General features: G+C 43.9%; 1 protein-coding gene across 6 annotated transcripts in view; it reads right to left on the bottom strand.

Annotated features, from left to right (window-relative positions):
* EVA1A (eva-1 homolog A, regulator of programmed cell death) overlaps positions 1–26,971 on the bottom strand; it is a 212,013-nt gene that overhangs the window by 34,435 nt on the left and 150,607 nt on the right. The window contains exon 1 of one of the 6 annotated variants that reach the window (XM_039380963.1): positions 4,107–4,368. The exons of the other annotated variants lie outside the window; for them this stretch is intronic. The gene's annotated coding sequence lies outside the window, so the exon portion shown is untranslated. Of the gene's footprint in view, positions 1–4,106; positions 4,369–26,971 lie in introns of those variants that run through there. 6 annotated transcript variants of the gene reach the window in all.

The raw sequence follows: 26,971 nt of genomic DNA, 5'->3' as shown, positions 1-26,971 counted from the left end.
TTCAACTCTGCTTCTAACATCACTTAAACTCATGTTTTTCCAAACATTGCTTACATTCCCATACTATCAGCTTCTTCATTGCCATTACGATTTATATTCACATGAAGGTAATGTTTCCTGTGATCTCAGCACCATAAGACTCCTTTCTTTTCTGCCAAAATTGTCTGGTACCCTCCCAGCTCTTCCCCATGTACTCATGCAGCCAACACTCTTCCCTCTCCTGTTCCCCCTAACTGGTGTCTCTCTTGCTGTTCCACCCTGCTGTCTCTAAGGAATTCCCCAAATGAGACATCACTCCCCAAATGAGACATCACTCCTTAAACTCTCTGTCTTACTTCAGGCCAGTCCTCCAGGAGCCAGATTTCTCCCAGTACACAGACAGATGAGTCTTCCCTAGTTCTTAATCCTCTCCCTCTTCCCATTCCAGACTCTGCATTGCCAACACAGACAATTTAAGGCACTTTGCACAAGTTATGCTGTATCCATATCTATGTGCACAGTAGTGGCTGAAGATGATTATACAGTAAGGGGTCTTAGTTCAAAGCTATTTAATTGTGGTTCAAATAGAAACGCCTAGTTTAAAACCAGTCTAGTTTAAAACCAGACTGGGCCCAAGCTAAAGGCTGAGATTTTCAGTAAGCAGAGAGAAAGGCTATATACACCGTCTCAGCATTTGTCCTGTTTCCCAATATCCTATATGCTGCCTGCTGCAAAGCCACAAGCAACCCAATCTGCCCTCATAGCTGATCCAGCTTTGAGCAAGAGGTAGGACCAGAGCCCTTCAGAGCTCCCTCCCAACCTGACTTACTGTATGCCAAATGATCCTATGATCCTATTTCATTGCCTATTTGTGATGGAGTGCTGCCTGAAGCCACTTGCAAGAATTAGGGTTTATTTTACCTGGTTTGGCTCTGGGTGTGTTCCTGCTCTCAACACTGTAGATCACATGCTTGGAGGGGAAAAAGTAAATGAGGAAAAAGGCAGGCAGTTTCACCTGATCATACATAGTATACTAAGCAGGCAATGGAGTCTTTTCCACATAAACCTCTCTCTAAGATGAGCTAAGGAGACCCTTCAGCCTAAACAAATGCATTTTGCATGTATTTATTTCAAGTTCATGTTCTTTTCTCACATTCCTGTCTTCGGAAGCCCACTTAAAACCTTGCTGTGCCTGCATTTGTCTCATGGAGACAACAGGCCAGTTACCGTGTCTTACCCTGCCGCCTTTGAAAACCCAAACGCAGCCCCACTGACGCCAAGCCCCTCTTTGTTTGCTGCCCTTTTGTTTTCCTTCACTCTCGCTTGCACTTGCAAACCGAGTCGTTAATGGCAATCACATGTGCACCCCAGCACAGCCCTGACTGGGATTTATCACCCGCCACTTCCTGGCACACCAGGCAGCTCCACATCTGGTTGTGACTAGTGCCCCGCTTTGGCTCGAGGTTCCTTTGCTCCCACAGCGTCTGAAAGCACTGAGAACCAGCAACGATAGAGGGGGCAAACCAGCCCACGCTGTGCTGGAGCAGGGCTTGAGTCTTCCCAAAAGCAAGTGGGGAACAACTTTCAGCATCGTGCATCTACAAAACACAGTCTGTCTAATTCTATCTTTATATGACCACACACCCCTCTATGTCCTGCTGACACCCAAGATGAGGTTTGCAAAACACTCAGAAATGGCTTGTTAAAGAAAACTTATTCTCTTCACCTTTAACAATTTGAGGAGCTTCCCAGTCTGCTTTCACAGCATGCAGATGGCTTGAAAATAGCAATTTATGTGATAGAGGGTTAGGTCAGGGTTAGATCATTCTCACTGCCCAACTCAGACATCCTAATTATCATGAAATCTAAATCCAAGATGATGATGAGCAATTCAGAAAACTGCCAGAGGGTCAGAGCTTGGCTCATAACATCATCTACAGAGAAAAATAATCACTGATTCTATGCTGGAAACCTGTAACAGACACACCTCATAACTGCCAATCAATCACAAGTCTGAAAAACAATCAATCTTTAATCAACATCAGGAAGCTGGGGATATCGTGAGTTGTATCAGTTCCTGTTGGAGCTTCTAAGGACATTTCAGAAGGTTTGTCTAATAGACAATGATCAAAGTGGGGACTTCAGAGACCCGCGAATTTTTAGAAGCATCATCTGGAAAAAAAACCCAATACAGTTCTACTCTGTTCCATTAGGTAATTCCCACGGGAGTTTGTATGCCTCATTAAAGGTGCTGGTGTGACACAGCAGGTGCTGGTACACAGGTCCTTTTCAGGACCAGTACATACACAATGTCAGAAGAAAAGCAATTATCACCTCTAGTCTAATGACCTGAAATGGCCTCTCAAGGCAAGAACAGACAGATAATGCTGAGAGCTCTAGTACAAGGAATGATAGCCTGGGAACAGACCAGGGGCTGAGGTTACCATTAATGCACCTGAACTCCAAACAGAAACCACTCTTCCGATGAAATGTTTCCTTTATAGCTTAGGATGAGTTTCTTTCACATTTTGGCTTTGCATGCTTTCCCAGACTGTTTTCCTGACCCAATAGAGACACTTAAGAACAGCAAGCCTTAAATCCAAGCAACAGGACAAGAGGTGACAGGCAGAAGCTGATGCCCAGGAAGTTCCACCTGTACATGAGGAACAACTTCTTCACTGTGCAGATGATCATGCACTGGAACAGATTCTCCAGAGAGGGCGTGGAGTTTCCTTCACTGGAGATATTCCAGAACCATCTGGACACAACCTTGCGCAATGTGCTCCAGGATGACCCTGCTTGAGCAGGGAGGTTGGACCAGATGACCCACTGTGGTCCCTTCCAACCTGACCCATCCTGTGATTCTGTGAAATCTGCAAAAGAGAATTGCGAAGATATCTGATGCATAAAATAAAATAAACTGAAAACCTCTCAAGATTTGTTATCAGGAGTCCAAATCATAGAATCACATAATGGTTTGGGTTGGAAGGGACCTTAAAGATCACGTATTTCCAACCTCCTGACATGGGGGCTGACCAGGTTGCTCACAGCCCCATCCAACCTGACCTTGAACACTTCAGTGATGAAACATCCATGACTTCTCTAGGCAACCAGTTCCAGTACATCACCACTCTCATGATAGAATTTTTTTCCTTATATCTAATCTATATCTACCCTCTTGCAGTTTAACACCATTGCCCCTTGTCCTGTCTACAGGTCTTCACAAAAACTCTCTCTCTGTTTCTCTTAGAAGCCCTTTTAAGTATTGAAAGGCTGAAATTAGGTCTCCCCAGACCCTTCTCTTCCCCAGGCTGAACAACCCCAACTTCCTCAGCCCGTCTTCATCAGAGAAGGGTTCCAGCTCTCTGAGCATTTTCATAGCCCTTCTCTGGACCATCTTTAACAGGTCCATGTCCAGAGTCAGATGCAGTACTTCAGGTGGAGTCTAACGAGAGTGGAATAGAGGGAGAGAATTACCTCCATCAACCTGCTGGTCACACTTCTTTTGATGCAGTCCAGGAAACGGTTGGCTTTTTAGGCTGCAAGTGCACATTGCTGGCTCACATCAGTTTTCATCCCAAAGTCCTTCTCAGAAGGGCTGTTCTCAATCCATTCACCCTCCAGTCTGTATTGGTACTGGAGATTGCCCAGGTGTAGGACCCTACATTTGGCCTTATGGAACTTCATGGGACCTGCCAAGGTCCCTTAGGCTGGTATCCCTTCCCTCAAACCAATCAACTGCATCACTCTTCTTGGTGTCGTCTACAAACCAGCTGACACAAACGAGGCACAACATCAAACATGTCTGGTGTGGGAGCATATGGCGACCAATGGCTTTTAGCATCAGGAAATGCTTCTGCTAATCAGTTTTTCTATCATTCAAGGTAACAAAAATTAGCTCCACTAACAGAAGGAATAGAAATTTAGGTTGAAACTAAACATATAGAAATGTCTCGCTTCATCTTTGTCTTGACTTTTTAATGTTGAAGCACCAATCTGATAAATGCTACACGTGTACTGGTCTACCATGATGCTTCACCCACTGTCAGGCCTAGTCTAAAATTTAAAGGGTTAGTTTAAACTAGATGATGAAATCTCCTATGTCACTAACTAGTGAAGACACTTACCTTCCCAAGGCAATTCAGCCCATCCTACAATAGGTGTTATGGATTCTTGGATGGACCTTTTCTTTCAAGTCAGCCATCTCTCTCCATCACCTAGAAAAGCAAGTTCTCACCAAAACAAATCAGCCATTAAAGAGTCTACCTTGACAAGAAGGAGAGGTTGTTGTTTCCTTCACTTCTTCCCTGCTTTTCCCTCCTTCTGACCCTGATTCCCTTTCTTTACCTTCTTCTAGCTATCCCCATACCCACACTTGATCTCTCCCTCTTGCCCAGTCCAACGTACACTGGTTTTACTTACAAATCCAAAGAGACACTTTTTTGCCTGTTTAGTTTTCTGCCTTTTCAGTTAATTGAACGAGCCAATTTATCAAACAATTGGCAGGAGCAAGCAGCCAGGTTTGCCCTGCTTTGGTGTTCAAGAGCTTGTAATTAGCTCAAGTCATGTCATGAAGCACGTGTAGACAGTTACTCAGCTGTTCGCGCAATAAAGTTAATGAGTCAAAAATCTAAACAACAAACTTGCCTTTCTCTTCCTCCACACCATAAATTAGGTATTAATAACACTCGCGAAAAAAACTATTTTGAAGACAAACCTATGGCTCACGAAGCACTAAGTGTCCATCACAAAAGAACCTTTGTCCAAACACACTCATGTGAACAGTCATGAAACTCACCTATGTGCAAGTATTAACATCTGAACTTAAAACCAAGCCTGGTGGAAGCACAAAGGGAAGGAGACCCTGCGAATAATTGAAAATGTGTATTAAAGTGTTCTGTACCTTTTCTTACAATGCAAGAATTCTGCAGCCATTAGGTCTCTGCTTATAAATAAGACAGGTTAAGGCTCATTCTCCGACCCTCAGGGCAAGTGACACAGCCCAGCTTGTGTCCATATGGCTAAACTTTCTCCCTTGCATCCTCCCGTGTGGCATGGCTTCATTCATACTGCTTACTGGGAAGAACCATGGATGGACAAGGGCTATACAGCAGTGGGCAAAGCCAGGGCAAAGAGCACAGAAACCATTTGGATGATGCTTGAGCCCACACCTTGGAGCTATGCAGCTTGCTGGTATGGATGAGAGTAGTCAGACACACAGACAAAAAGCCATGTGTCTTTATATTTAATATGAATAAATTTTGATCAGCGATGAGCTAAACTCAGAATCTGCAATGCAAACACCACAGAAAGAAAATTAATTTTTATCCATCTCCCAGCTAATGCAGTTGCACTATAAAAAAAACCTAACAGCATATTCCAGCTGAGCACTTATTTATATGCAGTATCATAGAATCATAGAATAGTTTAGGTTGGAAGGAACTTTAAGATCATCTAGTTCCAACCCCCTGCCAGGGGCAGGGATGCCGTTCACTAGACCAGGTTGCTCAGGGTCCCATCCAACCTGGCTTTGACAATTCCAGGAATGGGGCATCCACAGCCTCTCTGGGCAACCTGTTCCAGTGTCTCACCACCCTCTGAGTAAAGAATTTCTTCCTGACATCTAATCTAAACCTGCCCTCTTTCAGTTTAAAACTATTGCCTCTTGTCCTGTCACTATCTGCCCGTATAAAAAATCCCTCTTCCTCATTTTCCAGGCAAGGCTGACTGTCGGTTTCCAACTGTGCAGCTCTTCAGAAAGGTGTGGGAACACCAACACTCATTTCTACACAGTATTTCCCTGTCTTGGGAAAGGTGTTTTGGAGAGGGAAGACTCCATGTGCCTCTAGTATGAAAGTCCATAAAATGTTCTGAAAGATGCACTGTTTGCCTTGTAGCATCAAATGCTGTGTGGTCTTGAGAAACAGAGCTGTGCTGCTGCTCAGAAAATGAGGTTAACAAAAATAAGCAGTAGCCTTCAGTGTGGCCACTGTGTGTTCTAGCATTCCATTTATGGTCTGCCTTCACCAGAGGATTAATTTGGTGCTAATCTGAACCTTCCCTATTCAGAGGCTCCACATCAGCAGTGTCCTGGAAAGAACAGTGTCTCTCAGGACCTTCCCAAAATCAAACTACAGAAGCACAGTGTGCTACTAGGGCAGGAGCTAAACTAGCTGGAAAAGTGTTTAGCATGTCGTTATCAAGGATTCATTTTTCACAGTGAAAGGATACATCAAGTGGGGTTTTGCAAAGGTCAGTCCTAGATCCTGTTCTAATGAAAATATTTTCATTTTCCTGAACACAGAGTACCTGGATGATGACCAGGATGCTGGAATATGGATAATGTTTATTACATTTGCAGATGACACCATACTAGGAAAGACTGCAAAAAAGTAAGAGGGAGAGAATTCAATGTTATCTTGAGAGGCTGGACATACAGGCAAGTCCAAGATACCAAAATACCAAAATCAGCCAGGAAAATTCTACTAGGCAAATACAGGATGAAAATCAGCTTTCCACATAGCAATCACAAGGGATCTGCAGGACATCAACCAGTGATGTCAAGTGGCTGATGGACCTCAGATCAGAACCCTTTCCTTTTGCTCAAGAGTAGGATAATCTCGGTTAGAGTACTATGCCTGCTCTGGAGCTCTTGGCTGCAACTGAAACCTCCAGGAGACATTCCAGAGGAAAGGAAAAGAACTATCACTGATTTTAGACAGAACTGATACTGTCACCATAAACAGCAGAAGACTGAGAAGGACCTGGGAGACATGAAAACAGTCTTCAAAAATACAGAGGTTGCTAGACAGGAGGAAGAAATAATTCTGTTTTCTGTGCTCATTTGGACACATGGCAAGCAATGCGTCATGTGAGAAATTACATCAGGAAAATTTTGGTTAGTCACTAGGAAAATGCTTCTAATGGAAAGGAAAGCATGGAAGTGCATTGCCAGAAAAGCCTCCCCTGACTGAATATCTGTCAGAAGTGGTCAATGTCCATCCTGCTTGGTGACTAATGAGCTCCTAAAAGGAGCTCACAGTTGCATGACTCAGGAGTGAACTGGGAACAAGAAGATGCTGACAAAGTCCAACTCTGTTAGCACCTTTAAACTGGCTGCTAGTCATAAACACAGTACTATTACAAATAATTCTTGGTTTCCCAGTTGCTTTCCACATATCTCCACAGCCTTCCAGACTTAATTCAGGCTAATTCAGTCACAGTTGTTTGCTCAGTCATCAAATCCTCTTACCTGGATGTGACAACTCAGTTTTGATCATCTCTCTTTTCCAAAGTGTCAGTGCTAAGGTCTATAGTAAGTCACCAAGGCATCATGTTACCAGCAGACCAGGAGTTTTAACCAAAACACTTTTCAACCTTGTGTCTTATAAAGTGGAACGTGATTTGGACGGAAGTTTCCACACCGAGACATTTCTAAAATCATCATCTAAATGTTGCAGAGTGCCAAAGCCTGAAATTACCAAGGACTCAGCAAGTGACCAGCAGTGACCCGATTCTGGCAGCCAGAGGTGTTGTTCTAGCAGAGGATGTTGCTTGACACTCAACCCAAATAAATACATCATCCTGGCAAACAAGAAGAAAAAGAATAGAAGCAGACAAGGTGGCCTTTCTCTGCAGACACTACAACAGACAGAGGAGAACTCCAGAGCTGTGACCACCGGCATGAAGGATTTTATTGGTGTTACCACATCAGCCATAGCAAAGACAAAGCCATAAGGTTGGTCCCCAGGAGTAGGAAAACCCTGGAGCAGCAGCTTGGACTCTGCCTGCTTTTTCTTTGCCCTCATTTTATTTCTCACTCCAGAAGCACCATTGAAAGTAGGATTCATGATGCAGCAATCAGGCACACGAATTTCACTTCAGGGAGAAGGTAAGTGCTTAACACTAACAAAATGAGTCACAAAAAAAATACTGATTTCCTGCTCAGGCACCTCACCAAATTTCTTCACACCTAGACTTACTCTGACATCTAAGGCTGGCACGCCCTGCGCATGCCCAGGAATGCCACTAGCTCAGCTTAGTGCCCCTGAAGGGCCCATCTCCTCCAGTGGGCTCCTGTCACACTGACAGCACCGGCTTCAGCAAAGCCCAGCAGTCACAGCCACTCTCCATCAAACCAGTGCACACAACAGCCACCTTCTGCAACTTTGTCAGTGGAGCTCAGGAGGCAAGAGCTGCGCTTCCAAACGTCAGCTCAGCCTCGGGAGGACTTGATAATTTCCACACCCTGAAGGGACCAGAGAGCCCTGGTGGAGGAGTTGCTTTCTCCTCCTGGGAAAGCTCAGCTGCTGCACAGCCCTGTGCCTTTTGGGCTCAGAGCCCTGCTGTGAAGCTTCATCACCACATGGGTGGATTTGATTTTGAAGGCCCCAGTGAGGAAGGGCTGTGTCCTGACAGCAGCCAGGATGGTCCATACTGCTGCTCTTCTTCCAGGAGCATCAGCAACAAAAGCTTGGCCATCCCAGCTACCCCAGTGAGGGAAAGAAGACCATGAACAGTTCCTTGCTTCAGCCATCAGCCACACAAGGCAGACACCTACTGGGTGCCTCAAGTGAGGCCAGGCCAGGGAGGCAGAAAAATTGCTGGTAGTATGGCATTTGGCTCCTGCAGCCTTCAAGCTGGGACTGGGAGAACTTGTGTGTGGTTCTGACTCCTGGTTGATGCACACAAGCACATAAGAGCTCACAGGGATCAGGATTTACACCCCTTCTGGCCTCAGTCCTGCATTCAGCAGCTCTGGGGAAGAACTAAAGCTGAGACAAAGCTTTTTGATGACAGTGAGTGGGACCTGTAAGTCACTCTTATAGACAGGTACAGCCTTTCCCATTGCAGCACTATAGGAGGAAACCACATTCATGTTCCCTTGGACTTCAAAAAGAACCAAATTCTCCAATCTCTTTCGTGCAGTTACTGGCTGGAGGAGTCTTCATAGCAAGAGTCCAAAAGCATCATGAGAAAAGAGGAGCTACAGCTCCTACAGCCCTGTCATGCTCTCAGGACTGTGTCATGCTTTCACTGGCCCCCACTACAGTATTTTTATGGTTTTCTTGCTTTCCTTTCTGCTCTCTTTCATGCTCCCCTGAGTTTCAATCAAAGTTGCATTTCCCTGCTTCTCGTTCTCCCCAGCCTCTTGCATTCCTGGAATGAAAACAAGGACAGACGGAGCTGGCTGGCTGTAAAAAGCTGTTCTTACAATGAAAGCAGTGCTTTCCAATAAAACTTAAGCAGTCTGGCTGCACTGCCTGTGCTCTGCTTCCCCGCTTTAGGGCACATCTGCAGAGACACAGGAACCTCAGACGGGTGACATAAATAATATAGAATCATTCTTAATAATCAAGCAACATCAGCGTTGCCAAAAAAGTAGCCAATACACCCAATCCAACTACTGCACACTTATAAATATGTTGATTTCTGGAACCCCCCCTTCCCCCAGAGCTGGTGAATGAACCAATCCCAGGTTTGATTTTTCTCTTAGTTGAGTTGTTTATTGCCAAATTCTAAAACAAAACCAAACAAAACACATACACACAAAAAGGCACTTTCCAAATGTGATTTATGAAGTGCCTCTAAGTAAGCACATGCTTGGACACATGAAAACACCCAGGGCTGGGGTTCCAGCTGCACAGGAAAAGCGGCAGCAGGAACTCTCACTGCATAATAAACTACCTGAGGCCCTTTGCTTTCTCTGAGAAGGCTTGAGGACAGATCTTCAGGGAGAGGCATAACTGTATCACTTCATTAGCTTCCTTCAAGTTGTGAAATTATGCCCTTTTTGTTTCATTTTGAAAAGCTTCTTTTGTACACAGTCACACACACATGAAAGGCAGCTATCAGCCTTCGGTCAGTTCACACTACAGCATCCCTGCATATCCAAATAGTTCAACAGCCCTAAATTTAAGCCTTTACCAGCATCTCTTCTATCAGCAAAAAGGAAGGTTGCTTAAATTTAATTTTAAAGGGCAAAAGAAAAGCACATTAATCTTCAATCCATCTTTGGTTAACAAGAATGCTGTGTACTCTATCCCAAAGCACTGTCCAGGACACACTCACAGCTATTTGCAGAGTTCTTGTATCACGTAAGTGAGAAGCAAAACAGGGGTTTCAGCAAAGATAGAGGTCATTTGCTGTAACTTGTCTGCTCTGAGTGGCTAAATTCAGCAAAGCATTTTGAGCACTGTGACAAGCTCCATGGTAATGCCTGGTCCAACAAAGGTGGTGTGGTAGGGTGGTAGGGACCTGCAGCACCTGCTCAGCCCTGTACAGAGCTCAAAATTGCCTCTCCAGAGGTTCATGCTCTGTGCTTTACCCCGACTCCTTCTCTCCTCCCCAGGCCTGTGGAAGTTCAGATATTTTTAGCTATTTGCCATGAGTGAAGGAATGTCTTTTCCAAAGTTACCTCATTCATAAGGGCAGCTCCGCCAAGACAAACAGGTCCTAAGTGTGATTACACCAACTGCAGCCAGGGGAGAGAGCTCACACCACAGTAATGTGCAGGCTCGAATCCTAAGTACCTGGAATTATTAGTATTTATGGTGCATGAAATTACGTTCCTGACTTCCTCACCTGGCCACACAGATAGGAGAGGGAGGGAATTTCAGATCCTTCCTGCCCTTACGTGGCTGAGAACTTCTGAAAGCAAGTGAGCAGCCCTGAAAGCTCCAAGATAGATGAAGGATGGGATTCATCAGAGGTGCTTCCTGCGCTGGGGCCTTTTCGGGAATATATGCTAAAAAGAAAGCCAGCAGCCAACAGCAACTCAATTTCTCACCTGGGAAATCTATTCTACCTCAGGCTTGTTTTGTTAATCACACACTCAACTCCGTATGCCTTTACCCTCATCTCATCAGGGCCATCCCATAAGCATACAGCAATTAACACCCTCTGGAGCAAAGGGACCAAGAACTCAGTGAATAACCCCTATGTAAAACTATTGTGCCTCAAACACCAACGAATTAACTCTCATAAACACCATCAATGTTGTAAAACCAGTATAGCATTTACCTTTCACGAGTGAGAAAGCCAAAACATGGAAGTTTGACATTGACTTGCCCAAGGCCACCAAAGTAAATCAGTGTCAGAGTAAACTAAAGCTGGCAAAGCTTCTTCCTTGCTCCACCCCACACTGCCTATGTGATCCCAGATCTGATGGATCATTTCATTTCATTAACATAAATTGTAATACAGGTGATGATGGATGTCATGGGTTAAGACTGGCCCCCCCGAGAGTCGGGGGCTCAGAGGTGATGGGGTGCCAGGGCAGTGTTCCCTGGAGAGCCAATCACCACTCGTCTTGTTCGCTTCTAAAAAATCATATATACACAGCACCGGAAGCTGTTGGCAATATCTGTTGGTATCTGCTGCGTGTAGGTGGAGAAGGCCAGGGGGTGGCTGGGCTCCTTCTTCCCCCCTCTGGGAGGGGGAGGGGGAGCCCTGCGGCCCCCCAACTCTGCCTAGGCCAGAGTTAGAGACAGCATTGGAGTGAGTGTATGTTTGTGAGGGACGCGACTCACAAACAACTGGTAAGTGGGAGAGAGAGAGGTGCAGGCCTTGCGGCCAGGCCCTCTTCTTCTTCCCCCCCCCCTTTGCAGCCAGGCTGCAGAAGGGGGCTGTTTTTCCCTCTCACTGTTTAGTGGCAGTGGTGCAAGGCTCAGCATTGAAGCAGAGCCAAGTGGACGGGCTGATAACGAAGCAGCTCAGCGCTAGGGAGAAGAATCCCAGGTGAAATTGGAGATGGGCCAGAGAGAGAGAGGCTCGGGAGTTGCTCTGCCGAGGTTTGACCAGGGGCAGCCGAAAACTGACTTGGAGGAATGAAGATTCCAACGCATATTGTGATAAGCTACACTACAGCAGCAGCGAACCGAGGTATGAAAGCGAAAGAGAGAACCATGCAACAGAGATGGCACAAAACCAAAAAGAAAGGACTCGGAGCTATCTTGGAGTTCATGAGGAGAAAGAACTGCAGCAAACAGCTCAAGGTGGGTAGGGAGTGTTCAGGGGCCCCGAACGCTCACACGAGAGAGAGATTGGTTACTTATCAGCCTGAAAAGGCTTTTCCTGGACTAATTGAGGGAAAAGCTTTGAAGGGACTGATAGAAGTGTAATATATATATATATATATATATATATAGTTGCTTTTAGTTTGTACAATATATTTATTTGTGTAAATAAATGTAAATACTTTCCCTTTTCCCTATAGAAGCCTCTGGCCCGAAAGTTTTCTCTTCGGTGTTGAGATAAATTGTGGGAAGGGATGGGGGAAGCCTGGAAATTGGCTCAAACTGCCACAATGGACAAAGAGACAATGGCATCCATCCCCTCAAAGGGCATGAGTTCGTCCTGGTGTGTCTCCTGCACAGCATTTAGCATCCTCTCAGCAGTGACAAACTCAGGAAAAACAACAACAACAAAAAGAAAAAAACCTTAATCCCTTCCCAGGGAGTTCTTGTCTATAAAATTCTCCTTATGAAAGACAGATGTGAACCTGCCAGTCCAGTCAGATGCAGAAAGCCCTGGTAAATGCAGGAATGAACATTCTCGCACACAGAACTGGCAAGGAATAACGGGGAGATTTGAATAATGAAAGAAGTAAATCATTTCAATATGACAGGCTGGATTTGAGAACCATTTCAGGCCACGGACATGGAAATCAAAGACCATCATCTCTGGCAATCCCAAAGGAAAACAAACCTTTCCTTTCTCCAGAAAGTAAAGTTAGAAGTGAAGGTGAAGCAAATTGAGAATGAGGAAGGGAATGATCCCTGTTCAGCAAGGCACATTGCAATAATCAAAGCATACACATTACCAGAGACATAATTTAAAGCAGGGATCAAATTCTACAAAGCAAGACAAAAAAGAAAAGTAATAGTAAAAGAATTCCATGAGCAACAGGAAACCTCAGCACTGACAGGGCCTTGCTGAGCACTACACAAACCACATAGCATAAGCTGCACCTGAGAGGACCTTTCGTATTGCGCAAATATTCAATCCCCCTGCCAGACTGTGAGTGTGATTTTTCTTTGCTTTTTATTAGCTAAGATCAAAATCCAGCATCTAATGAAAGCTCTAAGTCTCTCTAACCAGCAGGAATAAGAAAGATGCCAGCTGAATTTCCTAGATTAAGAAAAAACAACAGGAAAGCTTGGGAGGTCTAAGTCTTACCTTGGACTCCTGGCAGCAAAGTGTGACAGCACCACATCTGCTTCCCATATCTAGAAAATGCCCAAGCCCACTTTTAAGGTAATGTTAACAGGAGTTTCCCAAATTAAAAAATCACCATTGTTCAGAAATCCAGAGCACCCAGCTAAAACCAGCGAGGTAACAAACATCAGCTCAGCCAAGCTCAGCCCATTGCTGGATGTCACAGCACAGACACACCGACCCCCCCAGATCACTCATCCATGGAGGGGAAGCTTCCCACTCTCAAAAATGCACGTTCAGGTAGTGACTTGAAAAGCCTGAAAAATGCATTAGGATGGAGAACTCCAGGCCCCAAGCAATGCTCTCTTCATCCACCAAAGGTCTCATCCCTGCCTACCAGTTCTCCAAGGATAGGAGATGCTGGTTGTATTAATTCTCAGCCTCCACATCTTGTCTTTTTTTTCTTAACCATTTTGAAATCATATTTCAATTCTCCCCTCAAACACATTATTAACTCAATTACTTTCTTGTAAGCTTCTTTCATTAAATTGTTAAATTGTTCCCAAACTTTCTAATCAAAATAACAGCAATTAATTTAGAAAGCTTTAGAAAGGTGAATTAGGCACATTCACACCTCTCCAACCTGCAAGCCAACCAGCTTTTACTCTTACAATACCCCTGAGAAATCAGGATCACATTTTAGGGAGGGATTCTGTGATTAAGAAAGCACAAAATATATATAGCATTGTTTGCTATTCTTGCACCACCTCAAAGCCATTTTGGGCTAACATGGCACTTCTACACTTGCCTCCTTTGCGTCAGCTTTCACATCTGGGTGCATAAAATTTCTTCAGTCTTCCAGTTGTTCTTCTCCCCAGAGAGACGCCAAACCCTCTTCTCAAGCTGCAGGAATGATCTCACAAGTTTCTAATCACAAGGGTTTCTGCTGAGAGTGACTGCAAGTGACAATTCAAACTATGCAAGTCCTGTTCCAATACAAGAGTGTAAAAATGCAGCCGCTGCTGCTTGGAACGTGGCCACTGCTCAGCAGAGCAGAAACACACGGTACAATTCTGGGAAAAGCAAGAGGGAGTCCTTTGTGCAGCATGTGAAAGGCTAGGTAAAGGTGGGGGATTTGCAGGCATAGAAGAGATGGCAATTCCAGGACCATTGGCTTCAACAGTACTGACTCCTGCAATGACCCCCACAGCTCTTCCTTAATGCCCTCTTCCTCCTTTAACCCCTCTGCATTCCACTGCTGAGGCAAAGAATTCAGGTGGTGACTTGCTGAAACATTAAAGACTCTAAGTACAGTGTAAAATTGCCCTTTTTCAGCCTTTCTTTTTTTTACAATGAGGATGATAAAACACTGGCACAGTGAGGTGGTGGATGCCCCATCTCTGGAAACATTCAAGGTGAAATTAGATAGGGCTCTGAGCAACCAGATCTAGTTGATGTCCCTGCTCATTGCAGGGTAGTTGGACTAGATGACCTTTAAAGGTCCCTTCCAACCCAAATCATTCTATGATTCTATGATAAAAACAATACTTGTCCTCCCTCTTCCACCCCACATGCCTGAAGGTTGCCATAGCTAAGGAGAAAAACATAGGCAGCTTCAGATCATTTGTCTCCTTCCGTGGTTCTTGTTCACCCGCTATCAGTCTCCCATATATATCGCTGTGAAATCAAGTTATATATTTGAAAATATATATCAACTGTCTGACATTTGAAAATCTATTTACAGCACTTTTCTTCTCATTACCCTGTTTACTTTACAACCTTGATTTTATTGAAATGCCATTTTGGAATATTGATTTCACTCAAATTGCAAATAAAAATGGGTTTTCTTGAAGAAAATTAAATATATATTTCATAGGCAACAGACAGGAAAATCTCTCTGAGTCACTCTTGCATAGAGAAATAATTGGCCCATTTAAGAGGGTTGTGTAATGTTGTATAACTCAGGAGACTGAGGGCTAAATGGTGTGCTGGGGAGATTGGGAGTTTAAAACCTGCTCACAGTCCAGTATCATCAGACCCATTTAGGCAGTCTCTGTGTTTCCATTTTTCATGGTCCTGACGAGGAAAATCTCTGCAGCAAAACTTGGCATTTAACTCCTTCTGTTCTCTATATGCCACGGTGCCACCAGCTCTGCAGCTCTCTCTATAAAGCTTTTAGTAAAAGGTGGGTGAGTGGGACTGGACCTTCTCCAGCAGACAGAGAAGGTACGTGACATTGGCTCATTTTGTACATAAACATTTTGCCAGTAACACTTGGTCCAGGAGATGTGTGAAAAATCACACAGGTGACAGGGCTAAGCAAACAGTAACTCATGCTGGGGCCAGGAACTCTATTTGCTGCTTAGTTTCTCCTGTTAAGCAATAGAGTTAAACTACATGAACAAGAAGAAAAAAAGAAAACTTCTTGGCAGAGACTAGCTATGTCTTTACTGGGAAAATGTATTAATAGAGTTTGGTTGATGGAGTTGCAAATCAAGTTAAGTAAAGCAACCCTGTATTTGAGGAGGAAGAAAAAAGGTGTCATTACAAAGCATGTGTTCTTTGCAGGGCTGTGAACAGCCACTAGATGTGGGTTCACCTTTCCACCAGAGGGAACCCCTAAAATCTGTGTTTGACAGATTTGAAGTGCCTTCCCACCCCAAAGGGAGGCTTATTTTGGGTGCTAAACCCTGCATATCACTCTTTGCCCTACTACAGGGGGAAGTGTTCGTGTGTTCAAAGAAGGAGCTTTGCAAGCCCTTATGGGGCTTCATATATGGAGCATTCCCATGCAGACTTTTGTTTAGGAAAAAAAAATCCAAAACATCCATCAGAACTGTTCCAGAAAGAAACAGACCTTGAAAAGCTTAAGGCCAGAATTTCAGATTCAGGGAAGTCTTGTACATCTGAGAAAATGGGACAACTGGAAATATGGGAGCAACACAAACTTGCCACAAAATGATCTCTGGAACTTGCTGCAAAGTTGACAGATCTGTATTCCCTCATGCTACTCCTGTGCTTAACAATGAAAATTAAATCAATAGCTGTAGTTAGCTGTGTCCTGAAAGAACAGCTACACCACGCAACAAGTTCCCCACGGTGTCAGGATTGAAATTGGGCCCTGTGAGGACCCAACCACTGCTCACAGTCATGTCAGCACAGCTAAACCCACAGCTGCAGGGTCAGCTCCAAGGGGATGGGATGGCATGTGCTAAGACAGCATAGCCCTGAGAGACCTTATGGATTTACATCTGGCCCCCACAGCAGGTGGGCTGGAGCTAACAACTCCAGCCAAATCTCCAGCTCAATGTCTTATTAATGTAAATCCTTCCATAACGCTACTAACTCGTTGTGGCAGATGCCATTTACTGCTTACGAGAGAGGCAAAAGAAGCTTCTGGATAAGAGGGTCCCCTGGATTCAAAACTTGGTGACAAAGAGCAATGTCCCACTTTTTGAGAGCTCATATGTTACCAATCAGCCAAGTACCAAGAAGAGAAGAATTCTGAATTTTTTTGAAGCAGTTCTTTATCATAGGATCATTAAGGTTGGAAAAGACCTCTAAGATCATTGAGTCTAACAGTTAATTCAGCTCTGCCAAGTCCACTAGTAAAACCAGTCCCTAAGTGACACATCTACAAACTTTTTCACACTTCCAGGGATAGTGAATCCACAACTTCCCTGGACAGCCTGTTACAACACCTGACCACCCTTTTAGTGAAGAAACATTCCATAATATTCAATCTAAACCTCATCTGGTGTGACTTGAGGCCATTTCCTCACTACCTGGGAGAAGAGATCGACTCCCATCTCCCTTCAGGTAGGTAATGTCTCCATTGAGTTTACCCAAAGCTACCAGAAAGACATTTAAGACGATTTCACTCTTAACTTTACTATAATAAACAAAATCCCCATTAGCCAAAGCTGCCTTTGAAATGACAGACAGTATATATACACAAATCCCAGTGTATACAATAGGGGGATCAGAGAACAGGTAGCTATACTGCAGATACTTGCCTTGAAAATGCTGTCATTGTAATGCTTGCATTTGCTCCTAATCCATCTGCAGGAAACTTTCAAATACAAAAAGTTGTTAAATCCAGAAACAATAAATTATCTACAAGGAAAAGGGAGAAGAAATAGCTTCTTTAATCTCCCAATAAAGAAACAAAGGAAATTGCATCATACCCAGTGTGGCTGGCCAGGCAGACAGAGGGATCACTGCGTTGGCATCAGTGGTATTGCTTCCACAGATCCAGACAGATGGACACAGCTCTAAAGAAGAGGGCTAACCAGAATGCCTAGATCCACCTCCCTCCTGGCCATCCAAAAGTCTTGACACAATTTTTGTATCTGGTTACTCTTTCTCATACAAAGAGCATCAAGCTCCTGGCCCTAATGCATGGTGGGAGTGAACTTTGCTACTCAGACATGTTTCTAATGTGGTTCTCAAATAATGTGGCCAAGTGTAAAGCCCACCAGCTAAAAAGTGAAGCTAAACTGAAAAACTACACTTGTCTTAATTTTCAGAGCAACATAAAAAAGAAATGAGAAACAGAGCTTTTTGACTGAGGTTTTTTTTAGCACTGCCATTTTTTTTTTTCTGATCCATTATCTCATCAGTAGCAACACAGTTTATTTTCTGGCCTCCTTCCACAAGCTCTCCGGGTCAGATAGTGGTATTTGTTTTAATGTAATAAATATGGTTGTTAACCAAAAAGAGGCAGATGTTTATCCCCAGAATGTTCCCTACACTTTCCCAACCCCCCTTTCAGCAAGTTTTTTTTCTGTCTAAATTAAGTGCATTTAAAAACCTGTCTGAAGTAACTACTCTGGAGCCAATAAATAACTGTTCCTTACTGGAGAATGACATCCTCCAGCCTTCATTGCCTCTGGCCATGCCCCTCTGTTTACATCTCTTCAAAGCAGGGTAACTATTGCCAAATCAGAGAAGCACCATTTCAGACTTGGTCTCAGAATCACAGGACGGGTCAGGTTGGAAGGGACTACGATGAGTCATCTGGTCCAACCTCCCTGCTCAGGCAAGGTCATCCTGGAGCACATGGCACAGGATTACGTCCAGATGGTTCTTGAATATCTCCACTGAGGGAGACTCCACATCCTCTCTGGGCTACCTGTTCCAATGCTTGGTCACTGTACAGTGAAGAAGTTGTTCCTCATGTTCAGGTGGAACTTCCTGTGCATCAGCTTTTGCTTCTTGTCCTATTGTTTGGCACCCTGCTCGGACACTCCCCCTTCATACACATATACCCATTTATAAGAGTCTCCCCTTCTTATTGCCAGGTAAGGGGTTTTTCTATGCATCAGCCCCCTGAAGACTTGATGTATGGAGGCCCTTGCACCACTAGCTTTGACCCAGTTACAGTAACTCTCCAAAAAAAGGAAAGGAGGAGCAGAAACCCACAGGAAGCCATGTTCACAGTTGAAGGCAGATAGTCTGCCACTGCCTGAGACCAAATTCACAGCCAGTTACTACAGAGCCACCAAGAAGCAGTAACTACTGCTCATCTGAGCCCTGCAAAACCCTGACACTCCACCTGCTTCTGCTCCATCAGACATCAGAACTGCAGCTTCGGGCTCACCAGAGAGCACTGACAGCTGAGTCATTGATGCTCTCTCTCTGATACAAGACCCAGTTTAAGCGAACAGTTCCTTACCTTGCCTAAACTGGCCATTCCTCAGAATCTGATGGAAAACGGGGTGCCAGATGAAAGCCAAGTGTAGATCTACCCCTGGAGGAGCAGAACAGACATTAACAGCAGTGACAGGGAGCTCCAGGTTTCTTCAGGGAACTCAGCACCTACCTCTATCAGCCTGAATGACTCGACATGGCAGAAGTTAGTACAGAGAGCCACAGAAGTGGGAAAAAATTTCACTGTAGAGGTAGGAATATTTATGAGCTAAAGAAAAACTCCCCCCTCCATTGGGATTTGCCTTGGTAAACACAGAAGGTACAAGGCAACCAAATCACCCGGCCAGCCCCTCACCCCACATCCAGCCGGCGTGCAGAGCTGGTCCCCTCTGCTCACTCCGGCAGGATGCTCTGCAGCTTTGCTTCTCTGAAGTTTGCTTACATTACTGCCTCCCTTTGCTGACATTGGCAGCTTGCTCGAGCCTTTGCAAAACTATTTTTTCTTGGATATACTTAATCTATCTTACTTTTATCCCATCTGTGAGAAAAAGTGGCCGCAGTGCAAACCGATCCACTTGGCAATACCGCCAGCCCCACGGGTCCCATGACCTCCTCACCAGGCTGCTGCAATGTTTTCTGTTTATCTGGTGCTGCTCTTGTGCATTCACCCATGTCCTATCCCAAATGCATCAGGAATTTGCAAGTTTTCCTAAAGGCCTCTTTCAAGGTGAATTAACCAAGCCTCATGCATACAATATTGCTGAGTGTGGACTTTCAGAGTTTTCTTTTTCCATATAAAGTTTTAAATAGGTTTAGACTGAAAATCTTCCTGAGGGATCTCACATGTTCTTCACACATGGGTCCTGCAAATGAAGTTGGATGTACTCCCTGAGAGAATCTACTGCAGCTCAGGGGGTCTCTAGCAAGGATACATGGACCACTAATGTCACATATGCTGCTTCAAAGGGATACAGGGCCAAAAGGAGAGACAGTAAAGGCTGTACCCACATCAGCTGCTGGTAGTGTTGGAAATACACTGCCAAGAATGGTACCACTTGAAAAGCAGATGTGGGATGCCTGCTGTAATTGTATTGGGAGTTAATTCAAGAAAAGTCTGTGGCTGCTGTTATCCAGGAAGATGGACTGATTGCTCTCACCTTTCAACTACATACCTGTGAAAACAGCTGGGTTTGCCTACTTTGTGAGACAGTGTCCAGAAGGATGTGAGAGGGTGGCCGGTGATGGGTGCTACATGCAGGACCGTGCTGGCTTGCCAAGTGCTGGAAAAGGCTCCAGGACACAAGGAATCATAGAATCATTTAACTTAGGAAAGTCCTCCAAGATCATAGAGTCCAACCATTAACCCAGCACTGCCTAGTGCACCACTAAACCACATCACTAAGTGCCGCATCTTCATGTTTATTAAATCTCTCCAGGGATGGTGACTCCACCACTTCCCTGGGCACTCTGTTCCAATGCTTGACCACCCTCTCTGTGAAGAAATTTTTCCTAATATCCAATTTAAACCTCCCCTGGTGCAACTTGAGGCCATTTCCTCTTGTCCTGTCACTTTTTACTTGGGAGAACAGACCAATCCCCACCTGGCTACACCCTTCTTTCAGGTAGTTGCAGAGAGCAAGGAAAGTGAGACTGTTTCTCTCCTTCTGTCACCTGAGGTAACATTGCCTATGGTTTGGAAGCAGGAACAATATGTCATTATCACAAGGAGATCTTCAAAACCACTTCAAGCAACTATTTGCAAATCCATGTGTGTGTTTCTAAGTCCAAACATTTGTAAATCCACTCCCACCAGCTGGAAACACGTGAGTCATCGACTATGACAGGCACATATCCACAATTTTACAGGAATGCAGAAAGACATCATCCTTTTTTTAAATCAATATTTCAAATCAAAATTTCCTGAAGTAAATGGGTAAAGCAAAAGTTTTTTTATAAAAGAATGTACTTAAGTACTTAACTCCATCTTACGCTGTCCCCACTTCCAAATGAAAAAGCAAGACACAAGATGGTCTTTCTATTAGCAAGGACTGACAGGTCAAGCGATACTCTTACATCACTTCAACATCTTATTTAAAAAAAATCCATATCCTAGCTTGCCCAACATTACAAAATTATTTTCATTTATACATACATAAAAAACCATGTAAACTTTGAAAATTTACCTCTTTATTTTTATTTCCCCCCTTTCCTTTGCTGCCTCCGTGGCCATCATGGAAATGTACAGGTACGGGTAACCTTCATTTGTTTGCAGAATGCTTCAGACTTACAGATTAATTAATTCCAAAGAACTAGAGTACATGGAGTTCTTGGGAAGAGGGATATAATTACTGCATTTTAAGTTGTTCTGGAAAAATATTAAAGTGGCATTTTTTTTTTTTTGAGTTAATGTCTTTTCCTGCTGCTCATTCTGGCTGGAGGCATCCTCCTATCTTTCCTGACCAGCATTCATTTGTTCCTTACTGAACTGCAGGGGATAAAGGAGATGTCTCCTGTGAGATTGGGTGGGGAAAGAGTTGTGGTCCACAGGTGAAGCAGGGAAACCCAAAAGACCTGGAAAGCTCATTTTCCTAAGGATTTCACTTAATCAAATTATCACCAAACTGCAAGCCATTTCTAACCACTAATTACTCACCGCCTGGAAACTATTTTGAACAAATGTAAATGTACAAAATCTGGTTGATGATAGCCTTGAAATGTAGATCCTGGGAAGTCTGTGGAGAAACAAAAACAGACTTTCTTTTCATAACTTTGATCCTGTTCTAGGGGCAATAACACAGGCACATGTAATGTATCTTTCTTTCCTCTCCATTTTCTTGCCAAGGATGCTCTTTGGAAACACCACTATAGCTACGCTATGCTGTCTATCCTTCAGAATATATCAGATGTAATTTAAATAAATGTATGCTAGAATTTTTCTACAGTGCCTCCTGGTAAACAGCAGCTCTGATGAGCCTGCTGTTCAGACTGAAGGGGTCAAAAAAAACTGAAGTCAAATGGAACAATTTGGTCTCGTCCTACAGTACCAGACTCTACAGGATGATACATAAAATACTTAAAAGAAGGAACAAGAGATCACAGATTGTTTCCCCATAAAAAAGTGCAGCCTGCCTTAGCACCGACTTCTTCTCCTCCTTCTTCTTTGAACCTTACAGAAAGGACTTCTCACTGTATATTGCATCATGGCAATGCCACAGCTGAATCCATGACCCATCCATGTACAAGGCAGGAAACAACCCCACAGATACCTTCAAGCAGCCCATGGCTGCTCCTGAGGATTTCTGAGCAGGCTTACTCCATACTTCTCTAAGTCACACAGTTCAATAGAAACTGTGTAGAACTAATTCTCTTAAAAGATATGGAGATTTTATTTTAAGTTTTCCCATACTATGAGTTGTTAATCTGAAGGTCCTTATGGCCCAAACTGATTTTTCAGATTGAAATAATCAGGCTGTTTTCTGTAGACAAATGTTCACATCCCGGTGGAGGTTCACATTTTCCATGTAGTCATCTAGTCCTTACAGTATCCATCACAATATTTCTGCTCAAAAGAAAGTCTCCAAGATCAGAAATTGAGTGAAACAGAGGATGGAAGAGATGATGCAGCTCTTCAGCTGCCTACCTTGAGACCACGTCTTGAAACTATAATTGCCCAGAAATAAAATATATGCAGATTCAGAAGATAAACAGGACAAAACCACAACACAGGCAAGCTGCATCCATTCATCAGTAAAGCAAAAGCAAATATGGATGAAAGGGGAGATTTTTTTCCTGAGCTCCTGTTTGGAAACTGCTTTTTCTTCCAGGGTCAACAAAACCTCCAGTTTCAAACTTTGCATATATGCTTTAAGAAACAGCGTGCTGTGAGGTCTCGCCACGGACAGCACATGTTTTCTCAAGCAACATGTACAACAGAAAGTCATGGGGATTCTTTTCACCCTTCCCTCATTATTAACTCAAAGCAGTCACACAGAACTTCTCATTTTTCCAGCGTGTCACAAGCAAAAAGGAATGAAACCCTCTGATAGACAGCTTTGAGGTAGGACCCCCATTTTACAATTGGATAAGATGACCTTCCTTGTGTCATGGATGTTGGAGTGGTGGAGGACATAAGCATCTTTGCTCTTCCTCCTGTACTTAGTCTCCTCCCCAGATCCATAGTGGTTCTGTGGGGCACATTAGGTCCCAAGGAGCCACTGCAATAGGGATATAATTTAGGGTGCCTGCTTCAAGCTGTGCTTTTGTGAAATAACTCTAGGCTGTCCAGGAGACATGGAAAGGCAGTAAAGGAAGTTTTATGTTCACTTCTCCAGGGTGCTTGTCTCAAGTAAGTGGTTTTCTTCATATCTTTGCCTCCATTCCTTTATTTTGCAGAAAATACCTTCATTCTTTCCAGTTCACGTTGCCTTTTGCTGGTTGCTGTATGCTTTCATTTTATCTCCAAGCTGATTCAAACTATATGACCTCTGCCATGAGGGGAAAGAATCAAAGGTCATGAAAGCTCTTGTGGTATTTCTGTGGTAGTGAGTTCTATAGTAATGAACATTTCAGGACACAAGCATAGGTTCTGGAACTTTACCATCTATCTCACATGATTTGTGGTCAAGCATTAGAACAGGCTGCCTGGGGAACTGGTGGAATAACAATCCCTGGAAGTATTCCAAATTGTGTAGATGTGGTGCTTAGGGACATGGATAAGTGGTGAACACGGTGGTGCTGGGTTAATGGTTGGACTCCGTGAACTTAGAGGTCTTTTCCAAACTTCACGTTTCTACGGTTCCATGATTTTAGTCCAAGCCTACTGGTACCCACTCACATAAGGCTCTGCAACCTGCATGTGTCAACTGCATGGGAAAGATGAACACCTTGAGCACTCACTGTCTGCAGACACAGGTGCCTCGACCTTCCTAAAATTTCCCTCCAAACATCCATTGTGGCCACCAGACATCGGCACTTTGTCCTAAGTACCTGTCTCAGAGGGACAGATGACGATTCACAGTTTGACATCCATCTCCCCACAAATGTTTGCAAAACATACTCACTTCAGAGTAGGGAACCTATTTGTCTGATTCTGGAATCCATTTGGACTAGATTGACAGCACCACTTACACTTGCTTTAAGGACATTTTATATACTCAAGAGGGGGTAAAAGCAGCTTAGTGTACCTGAAAATTGGTCCCACAAAACCTCCACCTTTCCTTTAACTGCTTTTATCGCACAAAATTGGAACAGCAAGTGTTTCAGAGAACAAACCGTACTGGTTCAGGGCAAATGGGTGCAGAGGCTTTACCATTGTTGCAATGCCAAGAAAATGAACAAATTTGCCCCCTGGGTTGAAGCTAAAGGAACAAAATTCTTGAGCCCTGCCTAAAATCACATGGTTCTGCTGGGCTCGTCTGATGTTGTTCCATGGTGATTCACAAGCACTGCTCTGCCTTGCTGTGTGATGCTTGGCAGCCAGCTGCACAGTCAAAGCTGTGCAGAGAGCAAACGAAGGCATTGATGCATACTTTTTCTCTTTTTTTTTTTACTGCAAGCAAGCTCCTGCCTCAGAAACAACTCTAGAAAACTACAGAACAGGCAAGGTCTGGGCAGAATCAGCAAGTATTTAGTGTTGTTGGAAAATAAAGCCAGATTGCATGGCATGATAGCCATATGATCCCCTTCTAACATGCATCACTTCTCTTAGGAACAACAACAGGCACTGCCTTGCACAATGTTTTGCAAGTACTGATTAAGGCCAGCAATCCTTCTTGGGACTGTAGCCTGTCCTTTGCACCTGCAAAACCTGAGCTGTGAAAAGTTGACTTGAGGCCACATTTAATGAAAGGCTTACCTGGGTGTCACAATAACAAACCTGGAGCCACCCCACCCATCAGTGTGACCTGGAGCAACGATCTCAAGTGTTAAGGCATTCAACATAAGTCAGGAGAGCACCAAATTTCTGAGTGACTCAGAACCTGTGAGAGCACATGCAGGTCCAGGGAGACAGGGTGTCTGTGTAAGGCAATTAGGTGTTCCCTTGTGCCCAGTGAGGAACTGCTAAGAACCAGCCAGCTGGAAACACTGAGCCCAGGGATATGTCTGAATAGGCAGCTACCTCCTGGCTTGCTACTCTCAGAAGCTGGCTGAAATGGCACAGAAGCCTTTCCTAAATATCATCTGAAAGTTCTCCCTAGTGGTGCATGAGATATTCACCACCTGGCACAGCATCCACCTGAAGGACAGGTGATGCAGAACCACACAGAGAAGCACAAGCTGAAGATGGAGGATAAGGCCACAGTGTACTTCTTCTCTGGGAAGGGTTTCTGCTGCCACTGTTAACTGTCATTACATAGAACTCCTGTTTTGAAGCAGTTTGTCAGGAAGCATTAGCATGCCTGGCAGGTTTGCCTAGACTAGGCTTCTTCAAGTAAGCAAACAGAATGGAGGGAATTCCCAATTTTGCATGTTTAAACAATAAGACTGAAAGCTGTTTAGACTCCTGCTGACCAAATCTCATACCATAATCTTGCAGGCTCAATGCTGTTCAAGGCTCTTTAGCAGGCTGAAGAGCACCCTTCTGACCTCTGAGTTGGAGCAGAGAAAGAAAACACTTACAGACCTGTTCAAGAAAAAGAAAGGAAGGAAGAAGGACTGGTCACCAGAAGGTGATCACTCTCTGCTTCCACCTCCTGCTTGTGGAAGAGGGATAAGGGATCTTTCCTACACTTCGGGCACATCTTTACCCTTTTACTCCTGTGCACATCTGGCACCTGGCACCACACACTGCTGTGACATTCATGGCATCATGAATGGCATCAGGAGAGCTTTTTGTACTTGCTCTGTAATCCAAATCTACTAAATATATATTAATCTAATTGTAATCAGAGGAAAAGATTTAAGAAATTTCAGTTTACAATCTGCGAATTATTCAAAAAAAATCGGAGACTGTGGACAGTAAACAACGAGAAACAACAAAACAGGAGTCAGAGGAAGTGGAGTGTTTCATAGTCACTGATATAGTAAATCATCACTGCAGCTTAACACAGGCAAATGTAGTGTAAATACATTTATGTGTAATATATCTGATGGAAAGGACTGGATTTGAAAGCACATATTTAAATGTGACATTCATGCAGTACACTGGCCAGGAAAATGAGGCTGATTTCATTAAAGAAAAATAAATCTCTGAAGACCATACAGTTCATGGAAGCATTAAAAAAAAGAAGAAAAAAAAAGTAATCCAAGCATAATTTAGGCTATGTCAGAGGGGAATCACAGAAACTAGTAAAATAAAAGGAGCACAAGATAAATTTTATTAAGTTAGTGAATTAAGTCCAGCTGGGAAACACCAGAAGACTCTTACAGGTAGTGTGTCAAGTACCAGTGAGGATGAGAAATCAGATCTCCATCCTTAGTATGGTGTTTGATGACCAAGAAGGAAACTCAGATTTAATTAGTAAGCTCCCTGTATATATTTAAGGTACAGCCTGCATATTTAAACTATGACAATTTCAGATGTTCTCACCTTTCCACTGCACCAGTCCCTCTAGAAACAACCCCCACTTCAAAGACAGAATGGTGGTCTTTCCATTGCCAACGGTCAGTGAAAGAGAGAACGCTGAAATACTGTGGTCACAGAGGAAATCAGAGGCCAAATCTGTGTTTTTTTCATAACCACAGAACACCTCTGAGAACTCTCCAAACTGCAGGTACAAAGACGTGTTCGCTCCAGTGAAAATCAGCTGCTGCTGGTGTGAAAGGGGACAGACTGTTCTGTGCTCCTCAGCTTAAGAGCAAACTAACTCTGGCCAAGGACACTGGAAGAAGACTCCTTGTTTTTAGCAATGCCATGGTTCTGCAATGGCCTGGGATACACTCAGAGATTCATCCCCAGTAAACTGCTGGGAATTTCCATCAGGAAGATGAAGTCCAAACAGCTCGAGCTGTGATTCCCGCTAGCAGCTCTGCAGAAATCAAGTATCTTAGGGTGAACACCAAAACACTGACCTTCCTCAAAGGCCAAATTTATTCTCAGCAGGGAAAGGAAACCTCTCACAATCACCAGATTAGGCAGATGAAGAACTAACAAGAACTGGAAAAGCAACAGGAGTGGCCTCCTCCACTCTGCCTCCAGAGAAAAATCTGGCTTTTATTACAAAATTCCAGCCTCAAGCTTCCT

This window comes from Pipra filicauda, unplaced genomic scaffold, assembly GCF_003945595.2.
Source record: "Pipra filicauda isolate LSUMZ 115617 unplaced genomic scaffold, ASM394559v2 scaffold209_size2725305_pilon, whole genome shotgun sequence".
Lineage (NCBI taxonomy): Eukaryota > Metazoa > Chordata > Aves > Passeriformes > Pipridae > Pipra > Pipra filicauda.
This window is presented reverse-complemented; position numbering and strand designations above follow the sequence as displayed.